Source organism: Drosophila novamexicana, unplaced genomic scaffold, assembly GCF_003285875.2.
Source record: "Drosophila novamexicana strain 15010-1031.04,08,12 unplaced genomic scaffold, DnovRS2.1 tig00004555-arrow-pilon, whole genome shotgun sequence".
NCBI classification, from domain to species: domain Eukaryota; kingdom Metazoa; phylum Arthropoda; class Insecta; order Diptera; family Drosophilidae; genus Drosophila; species Drosophila novamexicana.
In genome coordinates, this window is record NW_020825052.1 from 1,584,789 (window position 1) to 1,601,427 (window position 16,639).

General features: G+C 39.3%; 1 protein-coding gene across 1 annotated transcript in view; it reads left to right on the top strand.

Annotated features, from left to right (window-relative positions):
- LOC115770312 overlaps positions 1–16,639 on the top strand; it is a 137,010-nt gene that overhangs the window by 81,010 nt on the left and 39,361 nt on the right. The window contains exon 2 of the mRNA XM_030715546.1: positions 1,627–1,721. The gene's annotated coding sequence lies outside the window, so the exon portion shown is untranslated. The remainder of the gene's footprint in view (positions 1–1,626; positions 1,722–16,639) is intronic.

Here is a 16,639-nt window from a genome sequence, read left to right on the forward strand (position 1 = left end):
ACCTTTTTTTCTTGTTTTCAATTTTGTCATAAATGTTGCCCCCAAACGTTGGGTTTCAATGGACCAACGACATTGGCTAGATGCAGCGCATATCGGTAGGGTATATTGATTGATGAAGGGCCTTGATAAGATGTCTTCAACGGATCGAAAAGTTTCCAAAGAGACACGACTCCAGAAGAAATTACAGATTTCCTTCAGATCGAAATCTTTGACTATTTGACTTTAACATATTTAATTTAGAGCGGTCTTGTCGTGTCCTTGTATCATATTCTGGCTACTTAATGAAATATAATTTAGTTCCTTAACTTAAACTCTGAATATCTCGACTTGCAACGCATTGGAGCTGTCGCCTAGGCAGGGCGAAAATCTCTGTTAACCTGCACATCTGACAGCTCGATGCTCGCGAGCTTGCAATTCAGCATGACACTTGATGCCTGATGCTTTAAGTGAATAATTGCCAACAACAAAAAAATAAATTAAATAAAAAAAAGAAGAAGCAAATGAAGAAGCAGTAAAGCAAAGCTTGAACTGATGGCCAGCAATGATGACCGGCCGTTAAAGGCCAACAAAACCAGGCCAGATACAGGCGTAGCCAGCTCCAGATGTGTGGCAAGCAATTAGAATGAAGGGGGCAAGGATGCACAGGCAACAGACAACGAACAGACGGTTGCCGCTAAGCTTGCAACATATTTAACACTCCCTTTTGATAACGTAAACTAGAGAAAAAACGCATAGTCGACGCATTGTCGCCGGCTGCTGCATGGTGGTCATTTGCCTCGGGGTGACGATGTTGCAACATGCCTGTTGCCTGTTGCCTGATGCCGCTTAAGTGATTTGTTCAGCGAACTCAGCGCGCTTTCCCAAGGGAGTGTGTGGGGTGGAAAGGGGGCAACTTCATTAATATGTATGCTGGCTGGCTGGCTGGCTGGCGGGTTGGCCTGTTGTCCGCTTGTCTGTGGCAATGTGGCTCTGACTGCGTTTGCAAAGTGCAAACTGTTTAATTGCGGAATAATTGTTTTGCACACATAACCTCGCACCGTTGCAAATGGACCTGGCCAGGCCATAAAAAGCATATTAAGTGCGAATTAATGACCACAAAAGGCTTACCAGACCGCGCTCACTTCTTGGCCAGGCCTGAACTTAACTCAACTCAATGCGGCAAAAAGCGGAGCACACGCACATACTCAGAGAGATTTCGCCATAAGTCGGCCCCTGAAGCTGCGGCTCCTTCACTGGCGATTAAGTCGCCTGCTCCAAGTCCATTCGCCACTTAAGTACAGTCATTTAATTAGTCTTTAGTTTTAATGTATTTGTATTACAATTTATTAGCGCTTACGGCTACTCAACATGAGCCCAGAACGTCGACTTCTGCCATTTAAAAAGTATCTTGAGCGAGTGCCATTATCCAGCAACCTTGAGCTAGTCGGCTCTTCAGTTGACATGGCATCAGCTCTGGAATGTTTGCTCCTTGAAAATTCAATTTTCTACTTTATAATTCAGAAGATCTTGAAGTAAATCTATTTTAAGTCAACAGACAACAATTTGGTCTATCCTGAACGTTTTCATTTTAAATTATTATGTAATTTGTAAGCTTATGCATAATCGTTTATCTTTTCTCTATTCCAGCACAAATGTCCGAAAACTTCAGCTGCTTTATGTATCTTTGATATTGCCTGGTTTCGTAACTGGCAATAACAAAATGGTCTCAATCTATCGTATCGGTGAGTGCTATAAACATTTTGCTTATCTTAACCGAAAACTACTTTGTAAATATGTATATTTGGGGATTTTTGTTTTTGTTGCAATTGAGACCTGTTGAGATGTGTTTCGGCCAGCCAATAGATCAGGTTTGTTCACTTGCCGCATGCATATTTATTAAATTCACGTTCCGTAGACTATTTGGTTGGAAATCCATTTGTTTAAACGATATCAATTCAATCGCTGGCTTATTGACTCGTAACAGCTTTTTCTCGAGCGATTCAAAGGCGAGCTTGTTATTTTTTCTATAACAAATTCTTGCATTAATTTCAAATCAATTTTCTTCACAGCTAAAGGCCCTTATCTTTTTGTATATAGAGAGATCCCAAAAAGGCAACAACTGAAAACTGCACCGAAACGAACAAATTTACGTTCGAAGCGTGGCCTAAACAAAGGAACTTCATTGTTTCATCGCGACTGTAAAAGAGATTTATGCGTCCAAGTGAAATCATTTATCATGCTTAATTAAAATTGAAATGTTTAGCTGGCTGACTTCTTCCTCTTCTTCTTCTTCTCGTTTCGGCTGCTCCCAATGGGGGGAACAGTATACAGGCAAGGCAGGAGGGCAGTCAGGCAGCTGGCAAGCCTTCTCTAATGCCAACATTTTCTTACATTTGTTTTCTACACCTTTTCATATTATTTGTTGACACATTGTTACACAAAATGCATTTAACCGGTTTTTATATAAACGTATAGCAGGAAGATTCTCCGAGCTTCTTTCCACAACTTGTTTCATTGTATTCCCAACACTCTCTCTCTCTCTCTATCATATTCACGTATTTAGCGGTGCGTTTCCAATGCAAAGTGGCCGTTTATCTTTTAATTGTAACAGTCTGTGGCATTAATAAATGCACAGCCTCGGGCTGTCATAAATCGTAAGATAATAGTCTGAATATATTAATGATATCTGCAGAGATTTGCATTATAAAAGGATCGTGTATGTGCGTTACGTCGGTTGCAGCTTCAGCTGTATTTTCTACGGCTCCCAAGTCAGTTATATATATATATATTCATCTATTTATATATAGCATTTCTTATCACCAGTAGCATCGATTTTCTATTGTTCTATTCAATTCAAAGACAATTAGGAACTAGTTCTCACCTGGTAACAATTTGAAAACCCAAACTATTAGCCCCAATATATCAAAGGTTCACTCTATGGAAAAACTCTGAAAGTGAATCATTTGGCACTTTTTGTGTTGTTATTTTCATATCAATGCATTCTCTCACTTAGCACCTGTTTCTATAGAACTCAAAGGCGAAAATCAGTCATTAAATCAATTAGCGAAAAATCTATCAATTTGCAATGTAGATCGCACGTCACAGAAATTCACAGAAATTTGTTTTAACATTAGGCTACAGTTAAGCTATTATACATTGAACCCATTTACATTTTAATAAACCTAGCCTGATTGAAAGCGATCGTTGCCATAATAGTTGCACATATTTTGTTGCTGTTATTGACGTTTTAAGCTATTGTTTTTGATACCGTGTATTAATGGAAATGCATGAGTAGGGTAACATCTTGCCCATCTCAACGAGCATAGGGACAGTAATTATGGTTTAAAGGTTTTCACATATTTTTTTGGCCTGTTTATTGGTCTCATAAATTTAGCATAATAATAATTGGTTAAATAAAAATAACAATATTAATATTGCCTGAAATATGCATAATTCGTATTATCAAGTTTAAATTTGAGTGCAGAATATGTCAGAGTCAGGCACTTCTATATCTTTTCTGTTTGTTGTTGCTTTTAACAATTTTTCTTGTTGTATAAGGTGTGTTACAGCCAAGCTTCAGTTAATGCACACACACACATACGCACACTCATGCACGTGTGTTGTGGATCGACTCACCAAGTTGGCAAGTTAAAGTTCAATGATGTCATTACGACTAATTCACACCTATGTTTGAATTCTGAGTACGCGATTGTTTGTTTATTTATGCATCGATACATATATATTAAAATATATACATTTTTTTTTTTTTGCCAACTGCGATAGAAATCTAAATAAATTTAACATTTAATAATAGCGTCATATATAATCATGCAGCAACCCGTTGTGCCTAATAACTTTATTTGTCGAAATAAAATTGTTATAGCAGCAACGCCTAACGAGGGGCTGAATGTCGACCACCCGCTGATATAAAAAATTCTAGTTAATTGATTGCAGCCCAAAATGTATTATTTAATGCTGATTGGTGGCTTGGTAGCTGGCTATAGTAACTGGCAATGAGCTCGAAGCTGCTAAATAAAATATGAGTTCTACGCAAGTTTGTTGCCTAAGTCTTTTGTTTTGTGGCATCTCAAAGCGAAATGTCAATGAATTCTTTGTATGTCGCTTACAGGTAACTTATGCTAAATCGGTTCAAGCCGACTAAGAACTACAATTCGACGCACCTCCTCCCCCATCCCTGCACCCCACACAACACATCCACTTTTGTGTTCTTGTTGTCATTGGAAATTAACACCCAGAGAACCAAAAAAAGAGATGAAGTTAATTTAAATCAATGCGCAAACTCTTGTTGGGAACCGCTTAACTCGTGCGTTGCTGAAACAAATGCCAATCTATAGGCATGTGAGACTCGCCCGACCCTCTCCCCGCTGTTCCACTCCCCACTTGTTTGCGAGGCTCCAAAAAGTGTTAAGTATGCCTTTTATGTTTGGGATCTCTTTGGGCTGTTTGGCTGTTTGCTTAGGCAATCAGTTGTTGATAATTTTTTTTGTTAGTGTCAATTGTTGTTTTGTTGTAGCTTTGTGTTGTGTGCTGTGTTGTGTATTGTGTTGTGTATTGTGTCTGGTGTCTGGTCAGTTGTGTGTGATAATTTAGACAATTCATCGATAAAAGCGCGCAACAAGCGTATCGAATGTGCATATAGCTAAATGGCTTCTAATTTATCCACTTATGCACAGGGTACTTTAAGTTAGTCTTGTGGAGTGTAACGCTCCCAAGAAGACATACAATTTATTAACTATCAAACGGGTGTTAAGAGAGATTATTTATATACAAAACTGTAGCTAACATTAAAAACATCTGAGATATTAGAAGCTCTGCCATAGGGTATTGAATGTTCGGCAGATCTTAGAATATATTTTCATTCTTTTACACTGTGTTGCCCCTGTAGTTTGTCGGCGATTGCATTTTAATTATGCCGAAATGATAAAAGCATACTAACTGGAATTTATTGTTGATATATTCATTTAGCGCCTTGGTGAAAAGCTTTTTAGACTCGATCGCCTATTGTGTGTGGTCTGCGCTTCAGATTTCTGCACAAATTCTTTACGAATTATTTCCCATGATCCATCATCGATGGCATACGCGACGACCTCAAGCGGCATTCAATCATTATTCAGCTCTTTTACACCACCCACCAAATAATACAAGACATCTGCAATAACAACAGCAACAACATTAACAAACAAACACAATTACGAGCAATGTAAGGCCAATCAAGACAACTTGGTCAATGGCTATAATTGCTAGAAATAGCTCTGGTGTTAATACTTCGAGACGGGAATTTTCGTTTTCATTTGTGCAACAAACAATAAAAACGTGATTAAAGATGCTATGCAAAGTACTGTATTAATTTGCATAGGTATCATGGGGTATATTGACTGCAGGGCTTGTTTAAACTAAGACAGAAAAGAACAAAATTGATTTATTTTTATTATTCAGAACTCATATATTTTCCATTTCCTCTTTGCTTCATATTGAAACGATATCAAACATTCCCAATTTCCTTAATTTCAATTACTTTTTCACTTTGAGTACAGCGTATTTGTCCATCGATCAACTTTCTATCTTGCGACCCGTGTTATTGAGTTGAATCACAAAACTTGCCTTGCGAATCGTTTGGCGCTGCTTTAATGTGGGAAATAAGTCAAGCTATGGCCTCTCTACGCCCAGCCCAAAAAAAAGAGCTTAGCTCCGGTTGTGCTCGTACTCCGGGGGCGTACTTGTATTCAGATTTAGATACAGTTGACTATTAAAATCGATGTAAGCGAAGTGTGCGCTGCGCATATAATTACAATTACAAAATTTTTAAATATTTCTACATGCATTTTTATGCTTCATTTCCTGTGCACAGTCAATGGCCAATAGGCATTGGTCAATGGGAATCAGTGGAAAGCTCTTTGCCTTGCATATTAATTTTGGGGCGGCAAAGTGCATGGCGGCCATACGAAATGTGCATTTAATTGACAGGCCAAAAGAATCAAAATTAGCATAAACGGACAGCATATTTTATTTATTTCAATACAATATTTTCATTAACAAAACCGTCAAAATATTCTAGTCGAAAGTGTTTGACCAAGGGATACCCTGCAAGCCGGTGCTCGTGCTACTGTATTATTAATTATTAAGAAATATATTTAACACTATGAAAAAATTGAAGTGAATATAGAAACTATATAAATGTATATTCGAGATATATAAATGCATATTCAAGATATATTTATACTTGTTTAACAAATATTAAGGCCCATTTCTTTTAGAAAAGGAAATAGTAAAATATAGTTTTATTGCTTTTGCTAGCTTAGGGACAATATCTTAAATTTAAAAAATAAATAGGGTATTGTTATATTATGAAACGGATATATTTTGCATTTGACATCTCAAGAAAATATATTTAGCAAGAAGAATTTCAGTTCTTGATTTTCTTGATGTAAATGATGGGATATTAATGAATCAATACACAACTTCCTGAAAACTCATTTTACAGGGTATCACGTTTTGTTTTGGGTGTCTTTTTACAGTTACATCAGCCAAAATGTTTTTTTTTTATATAAAGTTTTCTGTAATGCCGCCCAAAAGCTTTCTTCTGACACATGTCCAACTACTTTTCGACCTGTTCGATCGGCTGGCCCGGTCGGTAAGTTCAATAACTTGGCGTGTGTGTGTGTGTGTGTGTGTCTGTCTGTTTGTTGCACAGAGTTTGATGAATGCATTTGCCGAACGAACAAGTTTTGCATAATAACCAAAGCCATAAATGATATGTCTAAAAGTTTCTATAGCAGTAAAAATTGTGTGCGTTTGTTCTTGTGCTGCACATCTCAATTATTGGGCTGTCAGCTTGCTTTGAAATTGGCAGATGCAAGCGATGTATCGAAATTTAACATCGACATCGATCGCATGTCAATCGGAGGAGAACTTTATATACATGTATATATAAATATATATATATATGCGGCATACTGACAGCCGAGCGTAATAATAACGTGACTTTATGAAGTGGTAATGAAGCTATTAGCTTATTGGCTACGTGTGGGCCAGCGGCGGGGTCGGTGTCGGGAGCGGGAGCGTGGGCTGGTATCTACTGCCTGAGGTCTGGGGTTGGGCTTGGCTTTGGCCCACAATTTTCAATATTTACGACAGGAAATTGCGCCTTGCATTGAAAATATATTCAAGTTTTATGCTCATCAAGTTTATTCCAAAATAGTTAAGACGTCCATTTTGTTTTATTTTTTGTCTATTGAATTTAAACGTTTTATGGCTTTTGAATTATGTTTCGAGTCGTTGGGAAGTGATGGATTTATGCGAGTGCGTGCAGAACCGAAGCTTAAGCCCTTGGAAAGCTGTAAAACTAATATAGTTATATAGTTTATGCCGTAAGCGGAAACCAAGAGTTTTTATAACATATTCATTACATTTTTCATTTTGATAGGATTTCAAATGATTCAAATGTGCAATATTTGAATAACATTTTGTTTGGGAAGAACAAGGGAAGCACAAATATTGATGGAAAATGTTCTTTTACAGATCTGTTTGCAGTTTACAAGAATTAGGAAATTCAGAAATTTATCGTTTATTCTTTTCTCGTTCTGTTAGTTAGGCACACAATCAACAACATTCCAATCGATTATTCCGGCTTCCAATAAACCACTGCACTCATCAATTGACTAGTAGTTTATTGTTTGCATAAATCCTATTAAAATAGTTGTGGTTTTTCACCCGATCTGTGTGAATGTACAACAAGATCAGATAAGGGACACACATGCGAGCGTGTATGATTAGTTTTTCTATTGAACACTCAGCAAATATCTCTCCAACTAATTGACGGAAGTATCGAGCGTAATAACCTAATCATTGCGAATGGTAATCAGAGGCAATGACATCAGGGCGTGTCCCTGGCGAAAAATGAGTGTGCAAATATACTTAGATTCTTGTGGGGTATAGCTGGGTTTTGGGGGGAAGTTGGCCAGCCGGGCCTGATACGTTTGAAGTTTAGCACAGCGTAAGATTGAACAGTTATGTCAGCAACTGCAACTGAAACACTTGTTTGGATTGCCACTGCCCTGAGGAACCGAATGGCAAGTCTCAGAGGAAGAGAACTATGTTTGAATAGAGCCAGCCGAATGACCAACACTTTTTAATGATCATCACCGGCTGTGTGAGGATTACGGGCAGCCGTATTTGTTCACCATTAGTATTTGTTATTATTGTTATTACTATGTATTTGAATTGCTCAAGAAGTAAGCTGCGACCAAAGTGGCTCAAAGTAGCCCAAAGAGCCCCGAAGTGGCGGCCACCGCAGCTGCACAGAAATTAGCCAAACTCTAACTGGCAGACAAATGCATTTGGTTCTAGACAACGAGCGAGCGAGCGACTGACGGCATGCCTCTTGGCCAAGTTAAAAGAAAGCCGCACCAGCTCTGGGTGTTTGCCCACTCGCCTAAGAGACTCAGCCAATGTATAGAGGCAGGGTAGAGAAGTGGACTGGAGTGGAGATGTGGAAATGGCCTGAGGAGAATAGCGTACGCGTCATTGTTGTTTACACAATTATTAGGACAACAAGCCGCCGATCGCCGGCAATCTTTGGTTGTTGGTTGTTTGGTTGTTGGCTGTTGGCTGTTGGTTGTCGGTTTTGCCGCCTGCCGCTTGCCGCTTGTGTTTACACTCAGCGCTGCAGCTCCTCTGGCTAAATAGCGGACAGCAATGCCTTTGATTTGAGAGAGACCACACAATCGCTGTACCAGAACCGAAACCAGATCCGGGCCCTGTCCAAGATAACTGTGCGATTGGGCTGCCAATTACGAGTACGGCTTGTTATTGTGCTGTCACGTAATGAGACAGCAATTTAGCACCTGCATAGCCATACTTACTCGCTGTGCTGTGCCTGATCCTGATTCTGATCCTGTTTATTCAATTGATGAAAGAATAACAGTAGTCGGTCAAATGATTTATTTTGCCCACAAATGTTGCCCAATGTGTTTGACCAATGTGCTCCGCATCGCAGTTACTTGAATCACGACAAATCCGAAAACTCTCCTGACTAATTGTGCATGCTAATGCATGCAATTGTGTCATAGAGTCCTGTGTACCTGTGGAGTCAACGGTACAGAACGGCAGTTTAGGGGCCAATCCCTCCCTCTCGCTCAGTCTCTCCCTCTCCTTCTCTCCCTGTCTCTTTTTCCCTCTGTACGTGAAGTTCAGAGCCAGAGCTCACAGTCGCAGCAAATAATCAGAAATATTTATAAATTATTTAACATTGGTTTGTGTGGAGCTCTTTGCACACGTAGCTGGCGACGGTGGTGCACCCGCCAAGTCAGAGGTGGATGCCCAGCAACGGGCAACTGGAACATGACCGATATTGTGCGGCAAACAGTTATACGAGTTATATGTATATTTATACTCCTCTATACGTATATATATCCAATGACGACCGTTCAGCATCATCGATTAATGCCAATGCACATTTAATGCACATATTTGCCGATTTTTCTCTGTGCTTTTTATTTTGTATTTTCTGATTTTTTCATATCGTGACGTACGTGCCGCAGTTTCACAGTCCGCAGTCCAGAGGCACAGATCCAGGCCTCGTTCTCTGCCTGCCGTTGTGCCTCTGTTGTGATGTCATGTCACAAGGTGATATAACATGGCTGCAGTTATTAAACAAGGGTATTTCGTACACCATGTCAACTCGAATTCCTAATACTCTTACTTGTGGATTTGTATGCTATATATATATTCTAAATTAGTGCGAAGGAAATCATAAATTAGCTGCAGATAATTGGTTTAGCTCTAGAAATAATACACTACATAGCATTGCTCTGCTAAATATCAGTTGGACTTGTAGCCAATTGTTTTATATAGTAAAAAGCAAGTTTAATTCCTATTTATTTAATTTAAATTGCAATTACCTTAAATACGAGATCAAAATAGCTCCAGGGTAAAGTATGCTGGCCAATAGATTTTTTTCTAAATAATTCTAACTTAAATAAGAAGTTTAAGAGCCTAATTTATATTGCTCTTATATAAATATCATTTACATAATAATAATATTAATAAACTATTGAAACATTAAGATATTTTAAATAATTCTATCATATAGAAAGTTTAGTGAAGCCAAATCAATTATATATTGATCGAATAAAAACCCTAATTCGGTGAGAGTCATATATAAATTGTATATAATAATATTTTTTCGCCTATTGTCCTGTCATTTTATTTTCATAATACAATATTCAGTTAATAATAATTTTTGGATGCATTTTGTAATACATACTAATACGTGCATCCTATCATATATTCACAGCCCAGTCTTCCTGCAAACCTTACGTTTAGTCTGATTAACTTAAAAGCATTTCTTGAGAGTATAAAAGAGTGATTACCAATGAAGTGATAGCTAAATAGTTGCATATAATATCTAGGCCTAGGGCCGCATTCAGAGCATTTGTTGGTTAAAATTCTAAATGCCGATACGGCTAAAAAGAAAACCAATCCAAACTCAAGTTGTAGACGACGTTCATTCATTTATGGCTAAGTCACGTTGGAATAATTTGTTTTATGTTAATGCTGAGCATGGCGCATTGTAAGCAGTTTGCAGCCTCAGCTTCGGCTTGAGTGCCGCCTTCCTATGCAATTCTCAAAATACATGCAATGCAATTGCTACTTTTTCTTTTGCTCGACTCTGCTGTGTGTGCCCCTCAATGAATTGGAATTTAATTTGAGTATTTTGCGCAAAATTTCCAAAAGCAACAAAGACGACGACGACATCGTGGACAATTGATGCCCGGGCTCCCCCGCGCGAAAATGTCAGGTGCAGTTGTTGTTGCTGCTGTTGCATTTGCTGCAGCTATAGATAGAAAGATATTGTGTCTGTGCATGTGCAACTGTGGCTGCAAATGTGGCCCGCACGCAACAATTTGCTACTGGAATTCCTTAAAAACATTGCCAACCCATTGAATGTGCTTGCATGTAAATGGAATCAGCTACTGCTTAATCGTGATTCGGTAGTCGGTGGTCGGTACTCGATACTGCTCAGTTGTTACTAGAGATTCGGCATTTGACTCTTAATGTTTGTTACTCCCAATTCAGCTGAGCGAAAGGCACAGTAATAATAATCAACAGCTAAGCGATCCATAATCATTTGGTGAACTCTGGCAAGAATCATTACAAGAGAATTCAGAGCCCACATAATACCCATAAGACGCTCCTAAGCTGTCTAGGTGGCCCCAGCAGTTACTTCCGTTGACGCCCACGTTCTGTGTTCTCTGGTCTACCTACTTATATATATAAGAGGATTATCCGACTTTAATGTCAGATGATGTGTGACGTGACCATTCCGACGCCGGCGGCAAGTGCTAAAAGTTCAGAACAAAGATGACTAAAAGATATATTTAATTCCGGCGGAAATACACATACAATTGAAGAGCCGGACAGACACCACACACACGCACGCACTTTTTTGGCATTTTGTTAAACTCATCCCATAATTAGGGTTCAGAATTCGCACGCTCAATTTCAAATTGAAAATTGTAGCAAAATTTTCAAAAGTAAGACATCAATTATGTAGCGCCTAGAAAATCGAAGCAGGTAACGCAACAACCTGCTCTCGCTCTCACTTGGGTGTGTGCGCGTGTGTGTGGCCTTTTGAGTGACCTCTGACAAATGTGTCCATGATGGATGGATGGCCGTCGAGTTGCTCGTCCATCGGCTGATTCGGTTTTGCCAAGCGCCAGTTGTGATTAATTGGCGAACCAAATTTTGGGTACAGGCAATACAATAGAAATATGTGGGAGAGAACTAAAATAGATTGTTTAAGGCAAGCAGAAGTCGCAAAAGAAGCTGCCGCAGATGTTCGGTATGGTAAACTGGTAAACATATGAGCTCATATAAAAGATTGATATAAGTTGAACATTTCGAAAATAAACAGTCATTCAGGGGAAAACCAATTATCTTGAGTTTGATCTGAAAGGGGAAAACCCTACTATCACAATTTTGCTTAAAATAAATACATAATATTAGAAGCTATACACAAAAGACTAAAACATAATGTTTTGGCTAAAAACTCGTATATTTTAAGTTTTATAATTTTAGACTGAGTAGATAGTTGGAAGATCTTCTCTTACTGGTTATTTGACGACGTTGAATCTAATTTTGCTTTGAAATAAATCAATTTCGATTTCTCTTGAAAATTATCGCATTTCTCTATAGAACTGGCTCATTGTTCAACTTATTGACCTGTATTTGGGTCTGCTAAATTGTCGCATTATAAATTACTCAAGTGAGTTGTCAAGCTATCGATTTCATTACCATAAAGAGCACACAATTGAACTGGACGATCGGCACGCATTTCAATATACGTATGAATACGGTTATGTGAGCTACTTTAGTTGTCATAAGTGTCACAATGTGCTTTGATTTACAACAATAACGGCGTCTATTAAACTTCATAATTGTACCAATAACCAAAAGCTCAAACGACAATTGACGAAAAGGTTTTGCAATCCAATCCATATACCAATCCGCCCCATGCCCAAAACCAAACCGAATACGAACACGAATCCAAGTCAACAAAACGAGCGCGCCGGAGTTTGCTGTCGCATCCACAAGATTCGATTAATTGGTTAAACAAAGCACGTAGCACAAATAAAATGAGGCACAAATGAGCGGAGCACAACTGAGTCGGATATATATAATAGCATATGAGGTATATATAGTAAGAAATCATATGTCTTACTTTGATATTTATGCGTATGCCAGCCCCATTTTTGGCGACCTAAGCAAATAGGGGCGCGAATGAGGCCCCAAAGCGCGACTCCACTGGCGATCGCCAGTTGGGTCATTGGCTCTTGTGAGCCACTTGATGTTTTGGCTTTGGACAGCAGCCCAAATCTGGCTCTAAAGTGTTGACCATAAGTGTCTCGATTGTTTGTGTATCATAATACAAATACACATAAGCAAACGTACGGGGCGCACACACAGTGCGTAAGTACAGTAGAACCAATTATGGATTTTATAAAACAAATGTGGCGCGCATATTAATGAGATCGCTCTATAGTGTAGCCGCCCTCTCTCTCTCTCGCTCTCTCACTCTCTCTCTCTCTTTTTCTCCGTCGCCTACTCTTACTCACTCTCCCTCTCCCTTACACAACTTACGTTTAGTATGGCAGGGACGTGCGTACGTTCGTTCATCATTTTTATACCCTGTACTCATACAAAAGGATATCGTTAAAACAGTGAATATCTATATACCCTATAAATAACTTAGGAAACAACTGATATACAGAACAAACAGATAAGTAAACATAAAAATCAATTAAGATTCTGTTTATTATGAATAGGTATTTAGGTAAGGGAATACAGGGTAGCTGCTAGTTGAGCACTTGCGACTTGCGCATGATAACTTGTTGTTGTATGCTTATGTATGGCTCGGTGGCACATAAATTTCCAAATGATTTACTTTAGTTTCGTGTGGAATTATTTGTTGTGGCAACAGCAACAAACACAGCGGAAATGTGATTAAAAGCATATTTTAAAGCATAGTTGTGCGCTGATAAACCACAGACGCAGCCCGAACCGCAGCTTTATAGGCCCAAAGCTGCGTGCAGGGCATGCAAATGGCCCACAGATGATGAACAAAAGGTTCCTGACAAAACAGGCAACTGCCAACTGGCAACTGGCAACTGGCAACTGGCAAACTGGCAAGTCGACCCCCTGCGGCCACTGAGTGTTTATGTCAACTGCACGGCTGATGACAGCCATAATTCTGCTGGCAGGCAAGAAAAACCAAAAAAAAAAGGAAAAGATTCCAATCGGAGCTTGCCGCAGAGCCAGAGTCAAGAGGGACTGAGCCCAGTTAACCAGCGCCTTGGTATAAATAAGTGCAAAACGTCAACGCCATGGGCGCAAAATTGTTATCGCCATCGCTTTTAAGTCCAGGGGGGGATATTTAGTGAGTCCAAGTGTCGACATCCACTTCGACATCGACACTCGACTTGCCATTGGAATTGGAGCCACTCGGTGGTCACGCCACCAAAAATGTAACCAAACCAAAACAAAATTGTAGCAACGGAAGCGAACCAACACAGAACAAACTAACTATAGCTCCCACGGTAGTAAGTAGCTCCTGCTATTGAGCACCTCTTTGGCCAAAAAGGCCAGCCAAATTACGTTTGGGCCACAAGCAGTTGCTTGTATTTACTCCAAACTCCGCAAGCCGAGACTGAGCCAACGGGCAACATTTCTCATGCACTATGGGAAAAGTCAGCGTGCACAGTGGCTAAAAACGTTTCTAATTTCATTTTCAGTTTGGGCGCTTCCTGCTCCAAATACGAGAATTTAATGCCGCACACGCAAACCGCCAATTAAGTCAATTTGAGTGCGTTTCAAATATCAACACCAGATGACCGAAATACAAAGATATCAAAGCCAGCAACAGTTCATCTAGTTACAACTAAGATTATTCAAACATGCACTTAAAGAAATTTGATATACATTTTAGAAGGGAATCGAAGAAACTTCTATTTCGATTTGAAGTACCTATCAAAATATTTCTCTCAGTGTGTATTGATCTTGCACAGTTGCTGACAGTTCACCCACAATGTTTATGGGCAAATTATGCATGGAAATAAATCAATAGGGAGTTCATACAACATTATGCATTACAAATCAGTTGCATTTCGTTGTGCAGCGCCAACGCGCAGCGCACAATATTGAAAAATTATTATTGAAAATCGTTAAGCCAAATCTGTGGCATATGCATACACACAGAGAGTTAGCTCTATTTGAGATACTGAGCTTGAGATACATGTGTAGCAGTCAATGAGTCACTCGCTGCGCTAACTCGCGGCTGCCTGTTGATTTATCTAGCTGTGTGTGTGTGTGTGCTTGTGTGTGTGCGCGCAATGCCAAAGCAGTTGAGGCGTTGAAATTGGGCGCAAATCGAATTGTATCTGCAAGATACATGCGAATATCTATTGGCATTTGCATTGACAACAACTGCTGCATAGTGCAAAATGAAGTTATATGACCAACTGACTGCCAAGACCCGGTCCCATAAGTCACCCAGTCTTTGGCAGCAGGCAGCAAGCACCAGGCAGCGAGCAGTCAACGGGTCTCGCAGTTTGAGTCTTGAATCTGTTCGCTCGCCCGCTTTAATTAACATATGCTAACAAGTTGGCCCATGCCGCACTTTGTCACTTCAAGAGCTGCAGCTACACAGATCCAGCCAGACGCGAGGTACTTGTGCCACTTGGGGGTGGGCCTAAGTGGTTTTTAAATGAAATTAATTTAAATGTTTTTTCAACTTCACATACGGCTCTCGTGCATTTGGTTGTAATGAGATCATTGCCATGCAATAAATTTACTCATGTCTCTATTTATAAATGTTATGCTATGCACCATAACCATAACCTAGCACAAAAAGGGCGTTAATAATAATAATATAATTACCGGTTGTGTCAATTAATTGTTAGTTGTTGCTGTTAGCATAACTAGCAAATATCAATGTAATCTTAACTAGATTAAACGCTGGAATCAATAATAATAATCTGATACAACGTAAACATGCAACTAAAGCTACAGCTTGAACATATATTATTTGATTGTACGGTAGACATTTTATTGGATCGAAAATATTGATAATAATAAGTAATTCGTTAGAACATTTGATCCATCTTGATAGCTTTTCAGTTAGGTGTTAAAAGCAGATTGAAGCTCATTACGACTTATTTTAATCAAGATATTGTCGGGGAAAGGTGTCTTTTTAGTATTTTTAACTTTAGCTCAGCTGGAAAGCAGCTATAAAACATTGCGTTTTGGTTCTTAAAATCTATTCCAGGTTGGTTTGAGTTATTTATTTGCATAGTAATACAATCTGGAACTGTTATGGTCCCGCTTATTGTTCCAAATATTAATATTATCAATTAAAATAAATGTATTTAGAATTTTTGTTATAAGAACTATTTATTATTATACTCAACATATGCTTATAAGTACTATGCTTAACCAAATTACAAAATATTATCATTTCCAAGAACATACTCTTTTTCAAACGGAGCTCGAATCATTGGCTCACTTTTGCACTTTGTGCAAGACATACAAATGCAATTTCTATAATAGATTAGACTTGTAATTGTTGATCGAGTTCGCACACAGCTAATTTCTAATCATTTCTAAGGTGCATTAATTAAATATCAAGACCCTGATCTTTGAGTAGAAAACTCCCCCACACATGTTCGTAAGTAGTTGGCCGTTGATCTGGTCGAGCCCATTCGATGATGACGTCGTCGCTATGTCATCTCCCGCTCCCAATCCCAGACCCTACGTGCTGCCGTCTAGTTCCGTTTGGAGCTGCCACAGCCACAGCGACTGGCATTAGAAGCTGGTAGCTAAAGCTCGGCCGACTACACACATCGAGCGATAGTTAATAATAATAGATTTTCTCACGCTTGATATTTCAGGCAGTGAATGACGTTAACAATGTGTGCAGGCCGACGAGATACGATTGCGACTCAGATGCTGGGTGCAGTGGCGGTGGCGGTGAATGGGAACGGAGATGGGGACGGGAACGGTGACAGAGACGGGTACGGAGACTGCGACGGTGAAGGCGACGGCGAAGGGTGACGGGAAACATGGCCAGCGGGCGCTTCGCCCG